The following is a 25,459-nucleotide window of genomic DNA, read 5'->3' as shown; positions in this document are numbered from 1 at the left end:
TTTTTATTTTACTAGTCTGGCTCCCCCAGAGCTAACTCTCAGAGTGAATAGAATGACTGAGATGAGTGTTTTTTTTCTTTTTTACCCACACACTACCGCCTAACTGCGATAGGGCTTAGTTATTCCCCAGCCCCCATGTTGTGTGTGTGTAGGTGTGAGACACAGTGAAAGACACAAGGTGCACGAATCTTTATTCAGTTTCCACCACCAGGAAGAAAGGAAAGACCCGAGTGGCCAGTGACAAGCAGTGCCCTTCACACCAAAGGGCAATGCTGTGTGATCAAACAGTGAAGGGGAGGGCAGGGACTAAATCAAAATAGAATTGGAGGGGGAAATGATGCACTCCACTCCCTGCGGAGCCCACCTCTCCCTGAACAACTCCAGAGTGTTGGTGGACACCGCGTGCTCCTTCTCCAAGGACACCCGGGCTCTAACGTAACCGCAGAAGAGGAGCAGGCAGTCGGCCCTAACGACCCCCTCCACGGCCCGCTGCCTGGACCTGTTTATGGCCAGTTTGGCCAGGCCCAGGAGCACAACTTTCCTGTTTATTTTTTTCTTTGTTTTTTTTATTTACCCCCACACTACCACTTAATTTCGGTCGTGCTTATTTTTTCCCCAGCACCTATGTTGTGTGTGTGCAGATGTAAGACACAGTGAAAGACACAAGGTGCACCCTGATTGGACCAGATTAGCAGTCTCAATATTCTGTCAGGGCCACCTGGCTGACTGTGTTGCAATCGCTGCAGAATGTGTATGTGGGAAGGGAGGTGCTATGAAGGGTGATGGCCATAGGGCTGCTATTTGTTTCATTTGATTATTTCTTGTCAGCCACGTAGTACTAGTGCGTGAGTGCAAGCCTTGCCCCAGCATTTGGCATCAAGGTCAGTTGTTGCAGGATTATCCAGCCCATCTCCCATGGCAACTTGCCCACTCCGCCATGACGATCCAACATTTCAGGCTGGTTTCTTCCACGTCCAGTCTGTGGAGCCAGGAAATTCCATGTGATTATATGTCCTGTCCAGGAATGAAATCGAGAGCCTTCATGTCAGGTATTGACCACAAAGTTCTTCAATCAATGTCACAAAACTTCTTGAACCCATTAATATAATGTAAAACTCCAGCTAGTCACTTCACATGTATCTCTTTATTCATTGACTCCAACATGATGACTAGTTTAATTTGTCAAAAAGCGTGGTGCTGGAAAAGCTCAGCATGTCAGGCAACATCTGAGGTGAAGGAGAGTCAATATTTCGGACATAATCCCTTCATTAGGAATGTCAAGCATTCCTGATGAAGAGTTTATGCCCAAATTGTCAAGTCTCTTGCTCCTCGAACCTGCTGAGCTTTTCCAGCGCCACACTTTTTGACCCTGACTCTCCAGCACCTGAAGTCCACACTTTCGCTGAGTTTAATTTGTCCTTCGTTGCTTTGATCAACGAGGAGACATGAACGAAGTGAACCAGTCAGTGCATCATTGGGCTATTTCTCTGCTTCTAATTTAAATAGCTATTGGGCAGTGGTTTATGTTTCCTGTGGTTTGGGATTTTAATCTGCACATTTAGAGAGATGACAATGCTAGCCTTGACTGGCAGTTTGTGGTCTGGACCATTTGTTTTATTCATTCACAGGATGAGGGCATTGCCATCCCTAATTGCCCAGAGGGCAGTTAAGAGCCAACCACATTGCTGTGAGTCTGGAGTCATACGTAGGCCAGATTAGGTTTCTTTCTCTAAAGGATATTAGTGAACTAGCTAGGTTTCCATTTCCTCAACAATCAACAAAGGATTCAGGGTCATCATTAGTTTCTTAATTCCAGATTTTTTTGGGTTCACATTCCCACATCTGCCAAACCCAGGTCCCCAGACCATTACTCGGGTCTCTGGATTCATAGACCAGTGATAATACCACTAAGCCATCACCTCCCTTACCCAAGAGCCATCTGACTGTGATAGTTTCTGCAAATTCTTTTTATCTGAGGTTTTGCTATGAGAAGGAAATGTGCGCCTGTGAGTAACTGCTGGTGAATATTTGGTGCTTAAAGATATTGCTCTGTAATTCAGTAAACCTAAATCCTGATCTACAGATACTGGGGTTGGACTTGGGGTGTACAAAGTTACAAATCACACAACACCAGGTTACAGTCCAACAGGTTTAATTGGAAGCACTCCTTAATTTCAGTTACATCACACTATGAACATTTGTTATTAAATTCTGTGTCTTACAATTGTGCCCTCCACAACCAGCTGGTGAAGGAGTGACTTTCCAAAGGCTTCCAATTGAACCTGTTGGACTATAACCTGGTGCTCTCTGATTTATAACTAAATCCTGATCAGTATTCTCAGTCATTATCAGCTCATGGTTTTCATCATTCTTGGTTTCCCCATTGGTCTGAGTGAGGACTCATGACACAATCCGTTCTGCATTCTGTGCTGAATTTCTTAACGTTCTAATTCACAAATGGCAGACCATTGTCTGAGACAATCTCAGTTGGGAACCGTTTTCTTTCATGATTTGGTCTTATCTGTCACGATGTGGAGTTCATTAACTTCTAATTACCTAGAATAATAGTCCACTATGAGCAGGAATGTAAAGTTGTAGTGGTAGAATCCCAAACGTTCCCATGACCTTGTCAGGAAACTAGCAAAAAAACCAAAGGTGCTGCTGAAAAAAAAGGACATTGGTAATTAAATGTTGTTTACACAAATACTGTGATACAATATGAAATCTTGAAATATCTAGCCACCCTGTATTTTATAGCTCTCTGCTTGGTTATTCCTCAGTGACCTATTTGGATTCTTTGAGTAAAAAATGAGGTCTGCAGATGCTGGAGATCACAGCTGCAAATGTGTTGCTGGTCAAAGCACAGCAGGTTAGGCAGCATCTCAGGAATAGAGAATTCGACGTTTCGAGCATAAGCCCTTTTCTTTGAAAGATTTTGTCATTCATAACTTGCAATATTACCAGCCAGTGATTAAAGATAGAAAGATCATTGATTAAGGTCAATTGTGCTTCCTTTGTTCATGATATAGCCATGAGAATTGATAATTTTGCTTATATTTTGACTAAATTTCTTGTCAGAATGTGCAGATTCACATGCATTCTGCATCTGCTGATTGTGCTTCTCTGGTTTCTCATAATTTGTAGAAAAGTCAAAAAAAATCTTCTTACTGATGAAAAGTTTTTAATTTCTAAATTAATGATCTCTTGTTTGATATAGTATAGATCCGGACATTGTGATGCCTCCAGTCTGAGTTTTTCCCGGTACATATGCTGTCACGTAGTCATAACACTTCTGTATGAGTCTGAACCTCTGGAAGGATAATATCATTTTGACTATCTCTTTGGAATCCAATAATGAAAACAATGGTTATATCTGTCTCAGTTTGAAACTTTAATCCCATCAGGTAATCTGAGAATCACTCATATCCCCATGTTTCTGACCATTGTCACAGATCGCTGGACTTTGTAGATACTCTCTGAATGTCACTAACATCTTTCATTTATCAAGGATCTGTCATTAACCCTCTGAGTCACGTGTCCCTAATTCTCATTCATACAAATTCCCCCTTTTCATTCAATGTACAATCAGCATTCTGCAATGTTCTCTGAACTTCACAGGTTTTGTACTGACATGTTTAAGTCATTCACGTGACAAATTCCTCATTTTATCTCTTTTAGACAATGTGACATTGTGCACTAATGTAGCTCTGGAATCAATGATATCCCAAAAAGGTGATTAAAGAAGAAATTATTGTGATCTCCATCACCATCTCTTTTTCATTACTACAGGCAATGTTTGCTCTTTTTATACAACTAAGTCATGACTCTACGATGATGCTACCATTCTAATGCTCATCTCACTGCTTTCTTCTCCAACTCATTCTGATTGAGGACCTCACAATTGTGGAACTCTTCATCTCACACCTGTTCTTTCCTTCCTTCAGCAGGTTTCCAAATTGAAGATTAATTGGCATGAGATACGCATACATCTTGATGCAGCTTATTTTCACACCTGCTCAAATATTGATCCTTCATTTTGGCTTCCCAATGATGAGACCTTTAGAACAATTTGTGTGTTTACTTGTCTGGCACTTTAACCATAGTATAATAGAGTTCTCCACCCTTCTGGGTAAGCTCACAACTGCATCATGTGAAAAGTTACCAACTACTCTGAATGTCCACTCATCACAACACACTTGGAGTAAAATGCAATTAGTGTCTTGACCCTGATACCTGTTCTATTCCTTCACTTAGCAAATGATGTTGCTGAACAAGAGTGCAGATTCATAGTTCTTTAATAGTGGAGTCTTCAGAAGTTTTATTGTAGTTGTACAGGACACTGGTTAGGCTACTTTTGGAATATTATGTGCAATTCTGGTCTCCCTCCTATAGGAAGGAAGTTGTGAAACTTGAAGGGGTTCAGAAAAGATCTACAGGGCTATTGCCAGGGTCAGAGGATTTGAGCTATAGGGACAGGCTGAATAGGTTGGGGCTGTTTTCCCTAAACTGTCAGAGGCTGAGGGGTGATCTTAAAGAGGGTCATGGGTAGGTTAAGTAGACAAGGTTTTTTTCACTGGGGTGGGGGAGTCCAGAACTAGAGGGCATAGGTTGAGGGTGAGAGGGGAAAGTTTTAAAAGGGACCTACGGAGAATCTTTTTCACGTAAAGGGTGGTGCATGGAATGAGCTGCCAGAGGAAGTGGTGGGGACTGGTACAATTACAACATTTAAAAGACATCTGGATGGGTATATGTGAATAGGAAGGGTTTAGAGGGATCTGGGCCAAGTGTTGGCAAATGGAACTAGGTTAATTTAGGATATCTGGTTGGCATGGATGAATCGGACCAAAGGGTCTATTTCCATGTTGTACATCTCCATGACTCTATGATTCTATGGTCTCTACATGAAAAATCTTTTCAATAGTATCTGACCTAGAGTGAAGTCAGAGCTGAAAATGTGTTGCTGCAAAAGCGCAGCAGGTCAGGCAGGATCCAAGGAACAGGAAATTCGACCTTTCGGACGTAAGCCCTTCATCAGGAATGCTTATGCCCGAAACGTCGAATTTCCTGTTCCTTGGATGCTGCCTGACCTGCTGAGCTTTTCCAGCAACACATTTTCAGCTCTGATCTCCAGCATCTGCAGACCTCACTTTCTCCTAGAGTGAGGTCAGTCTAGTTAGATGATTAATGGGAGGCAGTGTTGCTGAAATGTCATGAAAAAGCCTCTGTGAACACTCTGCATCCTCACACTCACCTGCAAGCATATGAAGTAGAGTTTTACCAGAAGTGATTAAACCTTTTAATAGGTGACACCCTTATGGCACATCAAGATTGCTTCATTGGTTGGAAAGTGCTTTGGAACATCCTGTGAAAGATTTTATATGAATGCGATTTTCTTCTTTTGTTTTTCTTTGTTGTAGAAACATCTGAGCAAATGATGAGACAACTGAGGCCACTGTGCCTGAGATATCTCGTCAAAGCCTGGTTTTCCTGCATATTTTAACATCTCTTTTCAAAATTATCCTCATTCACCCTTGACCTATTTTCAGCAGTCATTTGCAATTGTGCGTTGCATCAACAGGGCTATTTGTCCATTGAGATACCGATCTGTAGAATGTTTGGCTGTGCTATCTCCTCATACACTGTACTCAAGGATTATGGCTCCCATATCTAAATGAGACACTGCCACTCCTGATGATCTATAACACATTTTTATTTATAGCTACGCATAGCAGGCCATAGAGTCATAGAGATGCACAGCGCAGAAGCCCCATATCCCTCTAAACCTTTCTATTCATACGCCTTATAAATACAGTAATTGTACCAGCCTCCACCACTTCCTCTGGCTGCTCATTCCATTCACACGCACCATCCTCTGCGTGAAAAAGTTGCCCCTTAGGTCCTCACCTTAAACCATTCTAACTTTGGACTCCCCTACCCTCGGGAAAATACCTTATCTGTTTACCCCATCCACTCCCTTCATGATTTTCCGCAGAATGCAGTATCGTACTGATGTCAGTCACATCATCAAATCAATCATAAATAATTTTACACAAATTTCATCATACCACGAATGAGGAGTTTTACATATTTATACAGCATGAACTGGAGCTTATTTTCCCAACATTTTTGTATCCTCTGATAGATAAAGAGGAATCGTTCCCCAAAGTTCGCAAAGTGCATTTAGGCATAGCCATTTGAAGGTCACAATTTAACGCTTGGGTCTACTTCATAATTGGCTTTTTCACAGATTTGGACTCGACAATCATTGGTAAGACAGGCACTGCTCTTACTCTATACACAAGCCTAGCACTGAACAGGAAGATAATGTCTTGTCTGTTCTTTATCTTGCGTTTCTGTGTTGCATTAAGGGACAGCAAACAAGAGATATGTTATTACTTTAAACATCAGACAATGGATTCACTCCACAGCTTGGGCTGGGCACCGTTTGCCAAACATGGCACACAACACACCACATCCCAAAATACTCCAGTGTGCCTTGAATGGCTCAGGGGTCAGTGCTCACCTGAAAACTTTCCACTGTAATTTTAGATGTTTTGAGGTTTCAGTTACATCAAACACAGAGAGGAAAAACGTATCACTAAACAAGGACTCAGGAAACTTGAATTCTCAAAACATTTGCATTGAGGAAGGCCACATGCAGAGACTAAAAGAGTTTGCTTTCCAATTTCTCCTCCCTACTTGGCCTTGAAGTCAGAACATTGTCGCTAACCAACATTATTTATAAGTACAGTACAGCTATTTTTAATCCATTAGTAGCTAATGGTAATACAAGAAAGCCATGTTCTTTGTTTTTCTCAAGAGAGCTTGAACCTGATTTAACAAAAACAATTTTAAAACTCTACGTTGGACTATTAATCATTTTCTAGTCATGCTTGTTTACAGTAGCCAGTATCTTAAGTATTTTATAACTTCTAAGCTGTGCCTATTAATTTCCATGTACCTCCAAAAAAGCTTGATTTTTAGATCTTCCTCAAACAAGCAGAAGTAAGGATCCTCCCTCCCAATGGCGATTAATTCTACCTGGGGCATGGTTAGGTTTTGTTAGGCTTCTAGACTAGTTCATGCAAACATAATTTATACTGACTGTAAATGTGAAAATTGCTAGAGAAACACAGCAGGCCTGGCATCACCTATACGGACAGACACAAAGTTAACATTTCAAGACCAATATGACACTTCTTCCCAAAACTGAATTGAACAGAACAAATTCAGTTCTGAAGAAAAGTCAGATTGGACTTGAAATGTTAACTGATTCTCCCTCTTCACAGATGCTGCAAGACCTGCTGTGTTCCTCTAGCATTCTCTGCGTTCAATTTAGACTTTCACATGCCCAATATTTAATTTTAATGATCAATTTATGCTTTAAATTCCTTTTGGGCTATCCAGCAGATGCTGTAGGCTCAAATACTTGCTATCATTTCCTTTCAAAAGTTACTGTTACACTTGCATCCATTTCCCTCTCTGCTGGAGCATTCAAGATCACAACAGTTTGCTCTGGAAATGTAGTTCCTCTCATGTTACCTCTCGTTCATAAGATACTGTAGAAAAATTAAGCCACTCGGCCATTTGATCATGGCTGATATGCTCCTCACCCCCATTTTCCTGCCTTCCCTCCATATTCTTTCACTTCATTACCAATTAAAAATCTGTCTAACTCCTTAAATTTACTCACTGTCCCAGCATCCACCACACTTTGGGTAGTGAACTCCACAGATCCACAACCCTCTGGAATAAGTAGTTTCTCCTCAACTCTGTCTTAAATTTGCTGCCCCTTATCCTCTCGTCCCAGAATGCCCCACAAGAGGAAGCATCCACTCCACATCTATTCTAACCACACTTTTATCATCTTGAATCCCTTAATTTGATCTCCCCTCATTCTTCTAAATTCCAGAGAGTATAGGACTGAACTGTTCACTCTCTCTTCATACAACAAGCCCCTCATCTCTGGGATCATTCAGTGAACATCCTCTGAACTGCCTCCAAAGCCACTACATCTTTCCTCAAATAAGGGGGCCAAAACTGTGCGCAATATTCCAGATGCAGTCTCACCTATATCTTGCATTGTTGCAACAATACTTCCTTACCTTTATATTCCATTCCTTCAGCTATAAATACCAAAGTTTCATTCTCTTGCTTCTTATCTGCCATACCTAGTTTTCTGTCTCAAGAACAAGGACACCCAGATCCCTCTGCACTGGAGTACCCCGGAGTCACTCTGCAATTAGATAATATGTCGCCTTCCTATCTTTCCGAACAAATGCAAGACCTCACATTTATCCATTATAAACTCCATCTGTCGTATTTGGGCCCACTCTCCTAACCTATCTATATCCATTTACCAGGCTCTTACCTCCCCACTACAATTTACTGTCACGCTTATTTTTGTGTTATCTGCGAATTTGCCTACTATCCCTAGTCCTTTGCCAATTGTTTTAAAACTCGGTCATCTGGTTCTCCATTCACCTGCCACAAGAAACAGTTTCTCCTTGTTGACTTCGATAATACAGTTCATAAATCTGAACATTCATGTCTCTTCCCCTGCTCACTTTCGGCTTTCTAAATGGGAGGATCATATTTTTTTTCAGATCTTTCACCTTGATATCATTGTATAAATCTCTGCTGCAATGCTGGCATGATGGCTCAGCGTTTAGCACTGCTGCCTCACAGCACCAGGGTCCCAGCTTCAATTCCAGCCTTGCGTGACTGTCTGTGTGGAGTTTGCACATTCTCCCCGTGTCTGTGTGGGTTTGCTCCGGGTTCCTCCCACAGTCCAAAGATGTGCAGGTCAGGTGAATTGGCCATGCTAAATTGCCCATAGTGTTGGGTGCATTAGTCAGAGATAAATATAGGGTGGGGGTGGGTTACTCTTCGGAGGGTCGGTGTAGACTTGTTGGGCCAAAAGGCCTGTTCCCATACTATAAGGGATGTAATCAATGCTCGCATCCCTTTGTATGCAATGTTCTACTTGGGAACCAGCCAGAGTCTTACAGGTTTTTAGAAGAGTCCTTTCACTTTTGTCCTGTACATGTCTATTGATAAAACAAAGGATCACATGTGCCTTTTTATTAGCTTTTTAAATTGTTCTGCAACTTTCAAAGACCTGAGTGTATGTTTGTCTCTAACAAGCGCCTTCTCCCTTTCCCCCTATAAGTCAGTACAATTTTTCAGAATTGATAAAGGGCATAAAATATTAATTCTGTTTCTCAGTGCATGCATGCAAACTTGCTGAATATTTTCAAAATGTCTTACTTTTATTTCATTGAGCACTACTGTCTGGGTTTAATCCCTTAGCCTTTAGCTGTTAAGCCCACTGGCTTCAAACAGTGCAGTTAAAAGTCACGTAACACAAGTCTGTGCCACTTTATGGAATGCGTTTTGGAAATCAATGAACTCAACATTTAGTTGTTCAGTAGTACAGAACTTGTATGTTGCTGAAAAAGTTCATAATCTATGGAATTCATTGCCACAGAGGGCTGCGGAGGCCAGGTCATTGGATGTATTTAAGACGGAATTAGATAGGATCTTGATTGTAAAGGGGATCAAAAGTTACAGAGAGAAAGCTGGAAAATGGGGTTGAATAACCTATCAGCCAATGATCGGATAGCAGGAGCAGACGCGATGGGCCAAATGGCCTAATTTCTGCTCCTGTGTCTTATGGTTTTATGTGGTCTTATAATTTGTCAAAGGTTTTTGTCTTGCGCTCATTAGGACAATTTGCAATAAATACTAATGCAAAGAAAAGACAATATCTGTACAATATGAAAACAAAACGCTGACTATGAGGCAATGATTGATACAAACTATGCCAAGGAAAATGCACCAGTTGATGATGACTGACAGTTTTAAAGCAAAGCTTGGCAGTTAACTGTCAAAGTGTTAATGTAGCTAATCCAAAGCTATCCTCTATTGCAATGGGAATTGAACATAAAAATAAGAAAATTATACTTCACTTATACAAGGCATTTGTGGGATCACATCTTGAACACTGAGAGCAGTTTCAGGTCTCTTACTTGAAGAAGGATTTAGGAGCATGGGATGCTGTTCAGAAGCGATTTATAAAGTTGATACCTGGAATGAGTATTTTATTGTATGAGGGAAGTTTGGACAGGGTAGGCCCGTTTTCTGTGGAGTTCAGAAAAGTGAAAGGTGACTTGATTGCAGTGTATAAGATCCGGGCTGGTCATGACAATATTGGCATTGATCTTGTGGATGAGCCTGGAACTAAGGGGCATTGATGTAAAGTTAGGATCACCCTAGAGATGAGGAGATTTTTTTTCTTGGAGGGTTTTATGACTTTGGAAATGTCTCTTTTAGAATGCGTTGAAGGTTGGTCATTGAATGTTTTTAAAGTGAAGTGAGATAGACTTTTGCTAGGCAGTGGAATCAAAGTTATCGAGAGTAGATGGGAATGTGGAATTTAAAAATGCAAATACATAAGCCCTGATCTTGTTGAACAGTGTGGACGGGGCAAATGGCTTACTTAGAGTCATAGAGTCATAGAGATGTTCAGCATGGAAATGGACCCTTCAATCCAACTCGTCCATGCTGTCCAGATATCCCAACCCAATCTAGTCCCACTTGATAGAGTAATATTAAATTATAGTTGGTTGTAGCATGTAAGAATTAGATTTCACAAAACAGCTGCAAATATGAAAGTGCGTCATTATTTCATGATTAAGTACGGCAAATTGCTCAATATCATTAAAATGGCCCATTAAGAGCAGCAATAAGAAACCACCTTTATAAGTAGACTCCTTTATATGCAAAAGAATTCAGCCTCACTGTTTAATGGTCACAAGGCCAACATTACCAAGTATTTCCAAAGCTTTGTCAACACCACAGCAATGAAAGTATTCAAGCAGAAAAAAATGTAAATGCTTTCCACAAGTAGTAAACATGACCATTGAGAGTAGCTGCCATTAGTCAGAGATTTGTGTAGTCATGCATTAGTATTATTGAGATTGCTCATATTGTATATTTTATACTTCCTTTCCACTATTTGGTGGCAATATAATGAAACTTCAGCAGCATACTAGCTCCTCTATTGTTCTTTCAATCTACTCAACTACATATATTGGCCTAGATCCACTGGTCTCTCGATTACTGGAGACTGAATATATGACCCAACAAGTAGTTAGGGACCTGAATAAGTCCTGATGTGCCAATCTCTGTGGAATATTGTGCAGGGAGTTTGATCATATCCCATGTTTCCCAGGTCCCTCCACTAATGACTGACTCTGAGTTGGAGTGGAAGACTTTGGACAGTCCTACCATTCCAATATGACGAGTCACCCAACAAATGCTAGAGATATCAAAACTCAATCATACATCAGGGTAACTCTATAACATACCCAGCGATCATTCACACTCAGCCCTCCAGTCCTCTCATTCCACTGTAATAACTCAGGAAGTCTGAATGGGAAAAGACATAGAGCCCTTCATCATGGCATTCAAAGGCTAGTCCCAGTTTGAGACAAACAGTTCTGAAGACCCATCCCTGACCCTCCTTTACAAATCAGAGAATCCTTCCAGTATAGATCAAGGCCACACAGCACATTGAACCTGCACCAACCCTCTAAACAGCATCACATCCACATCCATCCCTCCACCCTAACTGTGCATTTCCTGTGGCCAACCCACCCTAACCTACACATCTTTGGACTCTGGGAAGAAACCAGAGCACTCAGAGAAAACTTATGCAGACACAGGGAGAATATGCAAACTCCACACAGGCGGTTACCCAAGCGTGAAACTGAACCTGGGTCTTTAGTGCTGTTAGGTAATGGTATTGACCACCAAGCCACTGTGCTGACCTTATAAATGGCCTAAATGATGAGTTGCAGTTGGACAGGCCTTTTCCTGTTACCTAGGGAATCCATAATCAACGAGTTCCACAGGGAGATAAATTAGTGATTCCCATGGACATTGTAAGGGTGATCACACATACCAACCTGATTGCCCCCCACACCGTCTAATCTGACCATCCTGTACTGTTTGATTAGCTCTCGCCCAACATCACCTGAACCAACACCGTGTCACTCAAGACAAATTGAATTATCTGCACAATTCAAATTCCCAAACCCAATTACTCTCTTGACTCAACCTGACAACCCATGCTAATCTGCCCCAATTATCTGACCTACCTACCACTTCACCCTAGCCACCTGTGTGCCAACTCATCATTGACCAGCTCACCCACCTTCCAGACCTACCTACAAACTACACTGCTACCCATTTACAATTCCACTACCATTCACACTGGAATGTTTAAACACACGTTTGAACTTAGCTCACTTCAACTTTTGTGGTTCAAAAAAAGCTAGTGTAGCCTGTCTTCCTCCCAAACCCACTCCACCCCCACCCCATCCCTGATGTTGCAGTATTGTAATGTGGCACTTTATCAGAATGTATTTCTAACTTGAAATGACCCAGCCAAAAATACAGAGCAGTGTCATAGTATCTTTATAGTGTGAAAAAAGGCCATTCAGCCCAACAAGTCCAAACCAACTCTGCAAAGACTAACCCACACAGATACCTTTCCCCTGACTAATGCACCTAGCCTAAATTCCCTGAACTCCATGGGCAATTTAGATTAGATTAGATTCCCTACAATGTGGAAATAGGCCCTTCAGCCCAACAAGTCCACACCAACCCTCCGAAGAGCAACCAACCCAGACCCATTCCCCCCTGACTAATCCACCTACCGCTATGGGCAATTTAGCATGGTCAATTCACCTAACCTGCACATCTTTGTGGGAGGAAACTGGAGCAGCAGGAGGAAACCCATGCAGACATGGGGAGAATGTGCAAACTCCACACAGACAGTTGCCTGAGACAGGAATTCAATCCAGGACCCTGGTGCTGTGAGGCAGTAGTGCTAACCACTGAGCCACCATGGTTAATTCACCTAACCTGCACATTTTTGAACTCTGTGAGGAAGCCAGAGCACCCAGAGGAAACCCATGCAGACATAAGGGGAATGTGCAAACTCCACACAGACAGTAACCCAAGGCTGGAATCAAACTTGGGTCCCTGGCACTGTGAGGCAGCAGTGCTAACCACTGAGCTCTCACTACTAACCACTGTGTCTCCAATGTGCCATCAAGACAAAGAACACAAGAAAGGTAGAGCAGGAAGCAGCAATTCAACAGTGATTGCCGCTTTATGGAAAAGTTTGCTGCTGTCTGTTTGCACCCACAAGAATATTATCTATTTCTAACTCTGCAACAACATCTTTGATCAAAACATTTCATTGCAATTTTCTGAAAACATCCATCAGTTATTGTTGCCTGTAAATCAGACATTCTATCCAATAATTTGCATTAATTTATGTCATTGCAGAACTGAAATGATTGTGACATAGAATTTTTGACCAAATTCGAAACACTTTCACTTCTTAAATTTCAGCACAAATGCACCAGGGTGGATTAACATAGTCCGATAAAGTATGCTGTCACATCATCGTTAAGTTCCTAAGATTAATTCCTCAGTTCAAAAGTAGGGGTTTGCCTTTCCCATGCGTATTATGTTGGAGGGGTGGGATTCTAGCTCTGCCTTTGCCTTGGTATCAGGGAGCTGCCGAGTCAGAGACTGCTCTCATCCCACTCAAACTACAACAACAATTGCCACAAATATGCGTGCAGACATGGCAAGCCAAGCAGACCTGATGAAGGGTTTGCACGACTCTCCTGCTCCTCAGATGCTGCCTGACCTGCTGTGCCTTTTCCAGCACCATGCTTGATTGGCTCTGATAAAGAAAGGTGACCAACTAAGCCCACGAAGAATAACCAATATATCTACCACCCAGGAGGAGAAAGTGAGGTCTGCAGATGCTGGAGTAACAGAGCTGAAAATGTGTTGCTGGAAAAGCGCAGCAGGTCAGGCAGCATCCAAGGAACAGGAAATTCGACGTTTCGGGCATCATCAGGAATCCTGATGAAGGGCTTATGCCCGAAACGTCGAATTTCCTGTTCCTTGGATGCTGCCTGACCTGCTGCGCTTTTCCAGCAACACATTTTCAGCATATCTACCACCCAACAAATTAATTGCAGAGTGAGAAGAATTTGGTGCTGACTGAAGGCACTAATGTTCTTAGTAATCCTTTTTTTTAACTGGTGTGTTCTATGTTGAGTTACTATAGTCTTACCAGACCATAGGACTGCTCTCTCATTCGAGAGGGACGATGGATAGTGACTGAATTTGCTGGGGACTAATCAGCCACTGAGGACTTCACAACCAACATCTTCCCACGAGCAGCTTGCCTTCGCGAAGAGCATTACACAGTTGGGGATTTAGACAGTTTGACAACTTCTGCATCAATTGTTACCGATGCTAGCAGCTTTGAAATTCAGTTTTCTGCTCGATTCAGTTTAGATTCTTAGGCTGACATGGCAAGATTTAAACTTGAATTTTCTGAATTACCAACTCAATAACAAAACCACTGTATTGGTGTATCTTTCCCATTTTGAAAAATGATTCTGTCCAATATGCTGGCCATTCTGTCCAAGCTAGTATGATGTAAGCAGGTTTCAGGAGACAGGTGGGAAGATGCTTTTGGTGGGGGGATGGTGCCAGAAGGAACGGGTGGATTGGTTCCTCTAAACATTTATCCGGTTCACTGCGTTTACTCTCAGGAGCCTTCTTCCCCCAGTGGAAAATTTTGAGCAACTGAACGTCCCATTGTTTGTCTGAGATGTCAAACCAAAACTCCTCCTGCCCTCTCAGATGGAAGTAACTGATCTCTGTGGCACTAATTTGGAGAAGCATATTTAAGTATCTGGGCTAATACATAATCCATCAACTTACAAAAGGTCTTTGAAGCCTTTGTTCTCTCAAAAGGAGGAGTGAGAATTCAGTCATGGTTACCCGACGCTGATTGTCATTCGAAGATCCTCCACTAGGAAGAGCTATGGGTGGACTGTCAGATCAGGATAACCTGTGATTGAGGCATCCCTATCAAGATAGAACGGCCTTTTTAATACAACGTGGATTCTCAAAGCACAAAGATATATTTCATAGATTCCCCACAGTACAGAAGCAGGCCATTCGGCCCATTGAGTCCACACAAACCATCCAAAGAACATCCCACCCAGACCCACCTCCCATCCTATCCCTGTCATCATGCATTTTTCATGGCTAATCCACCAGATGGGCACATCTTTGGATTGTGGGAGGAAACTGGAGCACCGGAGGAAACCTATGCAGACACGGGGAGAACGTGCAAACTCCACACAGACAGTCGACCGAGGTGGGAATCAAACCCGGGTCCCTGGTACTGTGAACTACTGCGCCACCCTGTTTTAGTTTTAATTCAGAGCTCTAGTCTCAGGTTTAACTTTCCAATATAATGAAGAATTCCACCATGTTATGGTTACTCTTCCCTAAAGGATCTCAGACCACAATGTAGGTAATTAATCTTGCCCTGTTACTCAATACCCCCAGTCTAGGATGGCCTACTTTCAGGTTGGTTCCTTGACATATCGCCCAATGAAACCATCCCACATTCATTCCAGGAAATCCTTCTCCATCATATTGCTACCAGATTGGTTAATCCAATCAAATGCAGATTGAAGTCACCCGCCCTAACCGCTTTTTATGTATCTCTAATTTCCTGTTTGATGTCATCCCCAACCACATAACAGAGCGATATGGTGGCTCAGTGGTTAGCACTGCTGCCTCACAGCGCCAGGGACCCGGGTTCCAATTCCAACCTTGGGCAACTGTCTGTGTGGAGTTTGCACGTTCTCCCCGTGTCTGTGTGGGTTTCCTCTGGGTGCTCCGGTTTCCTCCCACAGTCCAAACATGTGCAGACCAGGTGAATTGGCCATGCTAAATTGGCCATAGGTTTAGGTATATTAGTCAGAGGGAAATGGGCCTGGGTGGGTTACTCTTCGGAGGATCGGTGTGGACTTGTTGGGCTGAAGGGCTTGTTTCCACACTGTAGCTAACCTAATCTAAAAACTACTGCTTGGCGGTCTGCACACAACTCCCATTAATGATGTTTTCATTTTGGGATTCTGCAGCTCCACACATACAGATTCCACATTGTCCAGGCTAATGTCCTACCTTACTATTGTGTTAATCTCCTCTTGCCATTGATGGGCAGTGACAGAGGGCAAGGAGCTGGATCCCAAAAGGAAATGCAATATCTTGAGGAGAATAAAATGGGAGAAAAATAAATCACAAATAAAGAGGCTCATTTGTTACCTCGGTGCCTCACTCTCCACCTGTAAGTAAAAAATGAGGTCTGCAGATGCTGGAGATCACAGCTGCAAATGTGTTGCTGGTCAAAGCACAGCAGGCCAGGCAGCATCTCAGGAATAGAGAATTCGACGTTTCGAGCATAAGCCCTTCATCAGGAATAAGAGAGAGAGAGCCAAGCAGGCTGAGATAAAAGGTAGGGAGGAGGGACTAGGGGGAGGGGCGATGGAGGTGGGATAGGTGGAAGGAGGTCAAGGTGAGGGTGATAGGCCGGAGTGGGGTGGGGGCGGAGAGGTCAGGAAGAGGATTGCAGGTTAGGAGGGCGGTGCTGAGTTGAGGGAACCGACTGAGACAAGGTGGGGCGAGGGGAAATGAGGAAACTGGAGAAATCTGAATTCATCCCTTGTGGTTGGAGGGTTCCCAGGCGGAAGATGAGGCGCTCCTCCTCCAGCCGTCGTGTAGTTGTGTTCTGCCGGTGGAGGAGTCCAAGGACCTGCATGTCCTCGGTGGAGTGGGAGGGGGAGTTAAAGTGTTGAGCCACGGGGTGATTGGGTTGGTTGGTTCGGGCGGCCCGGAGGTGTTCTCTGAAGCGTTCCGCAAATAAGCGGCCTGTCTCACCAATATAGAGGAGGCCACATCGGGTGCAGCGGATGCAATAGATGATGTGTGTGGAGGTACAGGTGAACTTGTGGCGGATATGGAAGGATCCCTTGGGGCCTTGGAGGGAAGTGAGTGTGGAGGTGTGGGCGCAAGTTTTACATTTCCTGCGGTTGCAGGGGAAGGTGCCGGGGGTGGAGGTTTGGTTGGTGGGGGGTGTGGATCTGACGAGGGAGTCACGAAGGGAGTGGTCCTTGCGGAATGCTGATAGGGGAGGGGAGGGAAATATATCCTTGGTGGTGGGGTCCGTTTGGAGGTGGCGGTAATGGCGGCGGATGATACGTTGTATGCGGAAGTTGGTGGGGTGGTAGGTGAGAACCAGTGGGGTTCTGTCTTGGTGGCGGTTGGAGGAGCGGGGCTCAAGGGCGGAGGAGCGGGAAGTGGAGGAGATGCGGTGGAGGGCATCGTCGATCACGTCTGGGGGGAATCTGCGGTCCTTGAAGAAGGAGGCCATCTGGGCTGTGCGGTGTTGCGGTCCTCGAAGAAGGAGGCCATCTGGGCTGTGCGGTGTTGCGGTCCTTGAAGAAGGAGGCCATCTGGGCTGGGCTGTGTGAATTCTCTATTCCTGAGATGCTGCCTGGCCTGCTGTGCTTTGACCAGCAACACATTTGCAGCTCACTCTCCACCTGCACTATTTGGATTTTCAAAAATTTTGCCTTCTGTTTTCTTTGGCTGAATGTCACAGTTTAGCATCTCTTAATTTCCCTTTTGTATCCTATTGACCAATCCCTCCCTCATATCCCATGTTCCAGCTCCTTTTTGCTCATTAACAGTTCTACTGTTTTAAGTTCATGTCTCTGTGTCAGGGTTGGTTTGATTAAAAGTAAGAAAGCATGGTCAAATGCCTTGTCAGTCTTGAACCTTAAACAGTATGGCAAATTCTACCCAGGGATGTTCATAGAATCCAAACAGTGTGGAAACAGGCCCAACTGGTCCACACTCGCCCTCCAAAGAGCATCCCACCCAGACCCATCCCCTTTCCCTATATTTCCCATGGCTAACCCACCTAAGCTGCACATACCTGAACACAATGGGCAATTTAGCATGGCTAACCCACCTAACCTAGGGGATAGTAAGGACTGCTGATGCTGTAGAGTCAGAGTCAATCAAGTGTGGAGCTGGAAAAGGCACAGCAGGTAAGGCAGCATCTGAAGACCAAGAGAGTCGATGTTTCAGGCATAACCTGAACACGTTTGGATTGTGGGAGGAAACTGGAGCACCCAATGTAAGCCCACGCAGACCCGGGGAGAACATATAAATGCCACGCAGTCAGTCACACGAGAGAGGAATCAAACCCAGGTTCCTGACGCTGGGAGGCAGCAGTGCTAACCACTGAGCCACTGTGCCACCTTGTGGACAGGGAAAAGAGATAAGAAAAGGGTCCAGACTTAGATCCCAAAGGTCTTCTTTTTTTAAAAAATCCAGTACAATGCCCACTCCATCACTTTTCCCTCCCGAGTATCTAAACCTTAATGACCTGGCCATGTACTGACTTTAGTGAAAAATGCTGCTGGCAGCAATTACTTCATCATTAGCTGTCGGTATTTTTCCTCAGCCTCATCAGTTACACGTCTGGAGCAGGTGGGACTTAAAAGCAGATCTCCTGACTCAGGGGTGGGGACACTGCACATGCATCACAAGAGCTGAAAAATATGTTGCTGGAAAAGCGCAGCAGGTCAGGCAGCATTAAAGAAGCAGGGGAATCGACTTTTCGGGCATAGGCCCTTCTTCAGGAATCTTCTTCTTGAAGAAGGGCTTATGCCCGAAACATCGACTCTCCTGCTCCTTGGATGCTGCCTGACCTCTTGTGCTTTTCCAGCAACACATTTTTCAGCTCTGATCTCCAGCATCTGCAGTCCTCACTTTCTCCTAGTTGATGCACCACAAGATCATGGACTACAAAATGAAGATTCGTGGAAAAGAAACAAATGTACGATGACTGAACCTAAATTGTTAACTCTGCTTTTCTCTCCCCAGATGCTGCCAGACCTGCAGAATTTTCCCATTAATTTTGGTTTCTGGTAGAAATACAAGTGTCTCCCCCTCCTCTCCCTTTATTTCACTCTCACCTCTGCCATCTCTAAATATAAAACTAAACTGGCAACCCACAATATTCCTGAAGAAGGGCTTATGCCTGAAATGTCGATTCTCCTGTTCCTTGGATGCTGCCTGACCTGCTGTGCTTTTCCAGCAACACATTTTCAACCCACAATGCAGTCATGGGAGTCATAGAAATGTACAACACGGAAACAGACCCTTCTGTCTAACTTGTCCATGCTGACCGGATATCCTAAATTAATCTAGTTCCATTTGCCAGCACTTGGTCCATGTATCTCTAGCCCTTTCCTATTCATATACCTATCCAAGTGCCTTTTAAATGCTGCAATTGTACCAGCCTCCCCCACTTCCTCTGGCAGCTCATTCCATACACACGCCACCCTCTGTGGGAAAAAGTTGCCCCTTAGGTCCCTTTTAAATCTTTCCCCTCTCACCCTAAACCTATGCCCTCTAGTTCTGGACTTTCCCACCCCAGAGAAAAGATCTCATCTATTTAGCCTATCTATGCTCCTCATGATTTTATAAACCCCTATAAGGTCATCCTCAGCCTCCAACACTAGAGGAAAAACAGCCCCAGTCCTGAGAGAGTGCCCTATTGCCACCTTCTGGGTGAAACGTGATACCCAAAGCCTGGTGTTCCCATTTTCGAGCCCCACGGGGCAATATTCCATTTGGGAGTAACTGGCTCAAAGTGGGAATACCTGCAACATAGAGTGCAAGTGAAAGGATCTCAATCTGTGTCCAGTAGCCCCTGCAGGATGAGTCAGTAGCTATATATACACTGCTTATCCTCATCTTAAACCCTTCAGTTCCTCAACATTCTGGTTCAAGTCGATTGGTTTACTCACCTTTGTCTGCAGGGGCATGGATTCCCTCCAAAAACCAGCTGAAAAGGCATGGATGAATTTGCCCTGACCTTAGCTCCCAATGGCTCTGCCACACTGGCACTATTGTAGGACACACATTCTGAGGGCACTGGTCAATTTCTTGTGTCAGGTCTACAGTGGAAAACATTGACTTGATGCCTGTTCAGAGCGTCCGGCTCCCCCTGTTCCAGTCACCATTACTATCAGGAATACCTCGAGAAGCAAGTAAATAAGCAGCAGCTGTTGACAATGATAATATTTTATTCCAAAATACACTTTTTCCCTGTATTTTATTGTCATATATAAGGCCCTGAAGTGATATTGAGAAGGTGTCAGTGCCTGGCTTTACTTCAATAAATTAATAACCAGTGCATATTTCTGGTCAGAAAGGAATGCCTCATTTCTCAAGATTGCCAGAGTTTGTCAGCGTGGTGTAAATGTGAGGGATTGTGTTCTGAACGTTCACTGGTGAGCATAGTCTAAACAATGGATTTTGTTCAAAGTTTGTGAGAAGATTTGTAGCTCGGGTGCTCGTTGTTGTGGTTCTGTTCGCTGAGCTGGGAATTTGTGTTGCAGATGTTTCGTCCCCTGTCTAGGTGACATCCTCAGTGCTTGGGAGCCTCCTGTGAAGCGCTTCTGTGGTGTTTCCTCCAGCATTTATAGTGATTTGTATCTGCCGCTTCCAGTTGTCAGTTCCAGCTGTCCGCTGCAGTGGTCGGTATATTGGGTCCAGGTCGATGTTCTTATTGATTGAATCTGTGGATGAGTGCCATGCCTCTAGGAATTCCCTGGCTGTTCTCTGTTTGGCTTTCCTCATTCCTGAAGAAGGGTTCATGCCCAAAACGACGATTCTCCTGCTCTTTGGATGCTGCCTGACCTGCTGCGCTTTTCCAGCAACACATTTTCAGTTCTGTTTGGCTTGTCCTATAATAGTAGTGTTGTCCCAGTCGAATTCATGTTGCTTGACATCTGCGTGTGTGGCTACTAAGGATAGCTGGTCGTGTCGTTTCGAGGCTAGTTGGCGTTTATGGATGCGGATCATTAGCTGTATTCCTGTTTGTCCTATGTAGTGTTTTGTGCGTGGGATTTTGTACACTACATTGGTTTTGCTCATGCTGGGTATCGGGCCACTGCAGCGGACAGCTGGAACTGACAACCGGAAGCGGCAGAGACAAACCACTATAAATGCCGGAGGAAACATCACAGAAGCGCTTCACAGGAGGCTCCCAAGCACTGAGGATGTCACCTAGACAGGGGACGAAACGTCTGCAACACAAATTCTCTGCTTGGCGAACAGAACCACAACAATGGATTTCGTTCTCAACCCTCAACCCTGTTGCCAGCTTCTGTTTAACTTCAGCTTGAGAATGGGAAATGAATGTGAGCAATTAGGTCTGATGTGAAAGGCAAGATCCCAGGTTTGGAGAGAGTCAGCCTGTGTTTACTGCTCCCGATGCTGACGACTACACTGACCACCTTATTCTCACTGTCAGAGGCGACTGTCAGTCTCTTCCTCTCCACTGGGTCCACTCTGTTCAACAAAATCCCCAGCTAGAATGTTGGCTGGGCTTTGGGTCTGGCTTATCAAATGCTCTCCGTATCCAAACAGTCTTGCCAATCGCTTTAGGGTCATGTAATGGATCAGTTACAGGTCGTCAATGAAAGAGGCAAGAAATGAGGCAGAATCAGTAATCCACTGTCACCTTGGGACTGCATCCCAGAACCGAGAGTCAACTTGAAGAGATACCCCGGGGGCATACTGCACTGCTGAGAGTCAGCATGGAATTGTACCCATCGGAGACTGCACTGAGACTCAACAGGGAACTGTACTCCAACACTGAGAGTCAGAGTGGAGCTATATCCCAGTGATAGACTGTGCTGGCAATCAGTGTAGACCTGTATCCCAGCTCGAGACTAGACTGAGGATCAGCATGGAACAGTATCCCTGCTAGAGACTGTAAGGAGAGTCAGTGAATTATAACCCAGCTAGAGAGAGGACTGAGAGTTAATGAACTGCACCCCAGCTACAGAATGGACTGAGAGTCAGGGAACTGCATACCAGCTAAAAACAGTATTGAAAGTCAGTGAATTATACACCAGCTTGCAACTGTATTAAGAGTCAGGGAACTGTACTACAGCTAAAGATTGTATTGAGAGTCAGTGAACTGTACCCCAGTTAGAGACAGTATTGAGAGCCAAGGAACTGTCCCCCAGTTAGAGACTGTATTGAGAGTCAGGGAACTGTACCCAAGCTAGAGACTGTATTGAGAGTCAGGGAACTGTACCCCAGTTAGAGACTGTATTGAGAGTCAGGGAACTGTAGGAGAAAGTGAGGTCTGCAGATGCTGGAGATCAGAGCTGAAAATGTGTTGCTGGAAAAGCGCAGCAGGTCAGGCAGCATCCAAGGAACAGGAAATTCGACGATACGGGCATAAGCCCTTCTTCAGGCTTATGCCCGAAACATCGAATTTCCTGTTCCTTGGATGCTGCCTGACCTGCTGCGCTTTTCCAGCAACACATTTTCAGCTCAGGGAACTGTACCCCAGTTAGAGACAGTATTGAGAGTCAGGGAACTGTACCCCAGTTAGAGACTGTATTGAGAGTCAGGGAACTGTACCCCAGCTAGAGACAGTATTGAGAGTCAGGCAACTGTACCCCACTTGGAGACTGTATTGAGAGTCAGGGAACTGTATCCCAGTTGGAGACTGTATTAAGAGTCTGGGAACTGTACCCCAGCTGGAGACAAAATTAAGAGCCAGCATAGAATGGTTGATGGATAATTTTTGGCATTGAAATGTTTGGTCCAAGACTAACATCAATTGAATGAAATATTGCCAAGAGTCATCACTAGCTTTGTACAAATGCTACTGTATATCAGCAAAGTTTACAGTGAGAATTCAGCTCCATTATTCCAGAACTCTGGAACAGGACACCCGCAAGATTCTGAACTAGTCATTGTCAATATTTATGGCACTGTTCCCAACACAGCTTGCACAAATAACTGCTCCCCGCCTTGGATCTAGGTTTGGATAGTCCACACCTCCTGGTCCAGAGGGAAGATCAGAATAAGCATCCTGGTTTTCTATCCTGGGACCCACTGTAGTGCTCCAGTGAATCTGTAGGAACAGCACAACCTTTCCTGTTTAGGTACTTTGCAGCTCACTGGACTGAACATTGAATTCAACAATTTCATCCTCCAGTTCAATCACACTCCCATTCCTCATCTTACATCTTATTTGCATGTGTTCGCAGAGCTGCCCTAAATTCTTCTATTCACATCCATGATTAATAGCTGTTTTGCATAATACATTTCTCTTGTACTATAATTAACACTCCTTTTTACTTTTACCTTTTGCTCTGGGCACCTATTGGCTCTTTCTTCCCCTTTGTAATGAACATTTCACCCATCTCTGAGACGTGGGTATAACATCAAACATTATGTCTTGCAGATCCTATCAATGAATCAAAATTTTCAATCACTTGCTCACCTGCAAATTCGCAGCCTGCCATGATGTGATTTAATTGCATCGACAAGTGTTCTGTTTAACTCTAGGACAAGACTATGATTTTGACAATTCATCAAATGAATCATCTTAATTTATTGCTGCACTTTTAATGCCCCAGCAGTTCATAGCCTTGTAACATAAAACCTGTCTATTTTATCATTGCGATTTGATCACACTCATGACACTAAGTCAGATCCCTTTTTTGCTCAAGTTGTGGTGAAATTGTGGTCATTAATTAAGGCTTTCATTCTATGAAATGCTAAAATGACAGGTCTAGCACCAGTCACCCACAATGATTCCATTCTCATATCCAAAGCTTTGCTGATCAAAATCAGGGATGCAACTGTCAGGAAATCATAGAATGTTCCAAGACAGAGTGTGGCCATTCGGACAGATAATTCTGTGCTAGCCACTCAGCTGGTACCATTCATTAACTTTAGGTGTAGTCATGAAACTTCTTTCTCTTTTGGATATTATCTAAGGCCCTTTGAAAACTGCAATTGAATTGACCTCTACCAATGCAGTAGACAATCACAGAATCCAGAAAAGAAAAGTTCCCCAATGTCATTCTTTTGTGTTTCAACAATTTATCTAATTGGTGCCTAGATGTTCTTGCCATTTGTGTCCATGGGAAATGTTTCTTTATCCTCCTGATTTTGAACAATTCTACCAAATCTCTACGTAAACTTCTCTTCACTAAAGGAGAAAAACACCAGCTTTTCCAACCTGTCTTTGTAAGCTACAAACTTAACTGAAGCTTAGATGTTGAAAATCTGAAGCAAAACCAGAAACTGTTGATGAAACTCAGCAAGTCTGGCAGCATCTCTGGGCAGAAAGCAGAGTTAACACTGGCCAACCCATTTTCACCCACTCTCAGGCCGATTACCACGTGACATGGTTTGCTTTCAACCATTGCTACTCCACAACTACAGCGGCATCATCCCCCACCTTCTCCTCCACTACATCGATGACTGTTTCAGCGCTACCTCGTGCTCCCATGAGGAGGTTGAACAATTCATCAACTTCACTAACACCTTTTACCCCAACCATAAATTCACCTGGAACATCTCGGACACCTCCTTCCCGTTCCTGGACCTCTCCATCTCCTTCGCTGTCGACCAACTGAGCATAGACATTTACTACAAACCCACCAACTCCCACAGCTACCTAGACTACACTCCCCCTCCCACTCTGCCTCCTGCAAAAATTCCCAATTCCTCCGACTCTGCTGCATCTGTTCCCAGGATGATCAATTCCACCTCAGAAAGTCCCAGATGGCCTCCTTCTTCAAAGACCGCGATTTCCCTCCCATGTTTTCAATTATGCCTTCCAGTGTATTTCTGTCCTTGAACCCCACCCCTCAAACCACAACAAGGACAGAATCCCCATGGTCCTCAACGCCCCACCACACCACACCAACCTCTGCATGCATTGCATCATCCTCCACCACTTCCGCCACCTACAAACAGACCTCACCACTAGGAATATTTTTCCCTCCCCACTCTTATCATTCCCTCTGCGACTCCTTTGTCTGATCCATGCTTCCCACCAAACCACACTCCACATCCGACACCTTCCCCTGCCACTGCAGGAAGTGGAAAACCTGTATCCACACCTCCCCTTTCACTTCCATCCAAGGTCCCAAAGAATCCTTCCACAGCGAACAGAAATTTTCCTGTACCTCCACAAATGTCATCTACTGTATTAGTTGCCCCTGATGTGGTCTTCTCTGCATCGGGGAGACAGGATGCCAACTTGCGGATTGTTTCAGAGAACATCTCCGGGATACCCGCACCAACCAACCCCATCGATCTGTGGCTGAACACTTCAACTCCCCCTCCCACTCCCCAAAGAACATGCAGGTCCTGGGCATCCTCCATCGTCAACCGTAACCACCTCATCTTCCACCTTAGGACTCTGCAGCCACACAAAGATTAATGTGGATTTCACCAGTTTCCTCATTTCCCCTCTCCACCTTATCCTCATCCCAAGCCTCCAACTCAGCACCATCCTCTTGACCTGAACATCATCTTTCCTGTCCACCCTCCTCCCTGACCTATGTCCTTCTCCCTCACCTTCATCTACCTATTGCACTTTCAGCTACCACCCCCTAGCCCCACGCCCCCATCCATTTATCTCTCAGCACCCCCC

General features: G+C 44.2%; 1 long non-coding RNA gene across 3 annotated transcripts; it reads right to left on the bottom strand.

Moving 5' to 3' along the window:
- Nucleotides 1-213: 213 nt before the first annotated feature.
- On the bottom strand, nucleotides 214-19,986 carry LOC132823143 (uncharacterized). Of its 3 annotated transcripts, XR_009645503.1 has the most exons (4): nucleotides 19,785-19,986; nucleotides 14,827-14,973; nucleotides 2,557-2,661; nucleotides 214-1,014 (listed from the first exon to the last, which is right to left on the bottom strand). It is a non-coding gene; the product is annotated as an uncharacterized LOC132823143 (long non-coding RNA). The 3 variants fall into 3 exon arrangements; XR_009645504.1 differs by lacking the exon at nucleotides 14,827-14,973; XR_009645505.1 differs by lacking the exon at nucleotides 14,827-14,973 and having other exon boundaries at nucleotides 2,557-2,658.
- Nucleotides 19,987-25,459: the final 5,473 nt, after the last annotated feature.

Source organism: Hemiscyllium ocellatum, chromosome 16 (assembly GCF_020745735.1).
Source record: "Hemiscyllium ocellatum isolate sHemOce1 chromosome 16, sHemOce1.pat.X.cur, whole genome shotgun sequence".
NCBI lineage: Eukaryota > Metazoa > Chordata > Chondrichthyes > Orectolobiformes > Hemiscylliidae > Hemiscyllium > Hemiscyllium ocellatum.
Note: the sequence above shows the minus strand (reverse complement) of the source record. Positions and strands in the feature narration are given on the sequence as shown.